A 1,911-nucleotide genomic window follows, 5' to 3' on the forward strand; every position below is an offset into this window, starting at 1 on the left:
TTTGGAGGTGTTTTAGGTCAGAGGAGAGTGACAAATGAGAGTCTAAAACGCAGCCACTGATTATATACACAAAAAGAAACTTCCACCGCCTCAAGTGGGTCCTAAGGGGCTGCCTGTGCAGTCTCGTGAAAACACAAATATCTCTCTACTTTGTCGTTGTAGAGATGAACGGTTTAATACGTTAAAAATTAAACTCATAGACCTTCAATTTGGTGGGTGGATGACCCTATAACTCTGAGTATATTGGGAGAAAAGCTCAGTAACATTAGACCCGAATTTCAGTACATTTATGAACGTAAATTGCGATATTTTTTGCCGACTTTTGTTTTACAACTCGCTTGACTTCAAAACATAACATATAATGATTATACGATTCAAATACCTCATAACATGGCATTCTTAGCATTGTAAACACTCATAATCTTACCCCAAAAGTTTGGTTATAACATTCCCAACTTGCCGACTTTTGACAAAACTTATTTTCTTCAATTCATTTAACTTCTAAACCATCCAACCTATGCTATACATGTTTTTAATGATTTATGAAATTAAGAATGGTGTTGCTCTCCGAGCTTACGTTGACTCACTTATGATGCACTTCAGTGTACGAAAGTAAGGGATGTAACATTAATACCTACTCAAAAGCGTAGAACCAATTTTATAATTGGCTGTGATTTACACTCTCAGCTACATCAGCATCACGTCAGTGCCACATCAGCCACGTTAGTGCCTGTTTATATAAATTTTCATTCTTTATTATATTCTCTGTATGTTTTCATCCTTTATTTTTTTTTTCAAAAGCCACAATTCATTTTTTTTAAAAATTCTTTTCAACCCTTCATCCCCTGTATTCTTAGAAACCCACTTCTACTATTTCCAAGCTTTCTCTCCATTTTATGAAAGCTTGCTCTGTTTCTGTTTTTTTTTTCTTTTTTCGTTCTAAACTCTCCTCTTCCTTGTTTCTTTGGATTTAACGATTCCCCATTTATGATATTTGAGCTTCTTTGCACAAAATTTGTGTTTATTCTATTTCCTTCACTAAAACTCGATTTCTCCATCTATGAGATCTGAGTTTTTTTTGCAAAATAATTATAGATCATCCACATAAAATCTAACACATTTGAAAAGGTTTTAAGCACAATAGCCAAGAAATGCGTGTAGCAGAACTCAAATATTGTAATTTTGTGTAAATGGAGTAGTGTAAAACTCCATCACTCTTTCTTCTCCTCCGAAATGACAATGAAGTGTAAATGGAGATAAGGTTGTGGCAATGAAGAAGAAGGTAGTTCTAGAAGTGATTGTATTTGTTTTGTATTGTTTCATGGAAATTAATAAAACTTCCATTTAATTGCCAAAAAGGTAGTTGGAAAAGATAATAAAATAAAGAGACGAAGAAAAATTGAATTGTTAAAAGAAAAGTGGGACCCACAAATTTCATTTCTCAAAATAAGAAAATTAGCATAATTAAAAATATATATTAATATTAACGTATCAAGAAAAGAATATCAAAGTATTAATTATATGGTGGCCATTAAAGAAATGACATGTGTATGATTTTGTTAGTTTTTAAAACTTTTTTCTCTTCTCACTCGCTTTTAGGAAGGTGAGTGCACTCTCTCTGCCATGTCACCTCTTAGGGGGATATTAATACACTATAGAAAAGAATTGGGGGGGGGGGGGGTTATATAAATGACCATAAAGTTAAATTGCTAAAGTGAGTTTTTGAGACAAGTTAAGGGAGGATTTTGTGTATTTTCTCTAGTTTGGGAGTTGAACATGAGTGTCCACTTAATATGTATTGTGATAATCAAGCGACACTATATATTGCCTGAAATTCAGGTTTTCATGAACGAATCAAACATATTGAAGTAGATTGTCATTATTTCCAGGATGAGCTCTAGTCCCCGGTAG

This window comes from Lycium ferocissimum, chromosome 1 (genome assembly GCF_029784015.1).
Source record: "Lycium ferocissimum isolate CSIRO_LF1 chromosome 1, AGI_CSIRO_Lferr_CH_V1, whole genome shotgun sequence".
In the NCBI taxonomy this organism is placed as follows: domain Eukaryota; kingdom Viridiplantae; phylum Streptophyta; class Magnoliopsida; order Solanales; family Solanaceae; genus Lycium; species Lycium ferocissimum.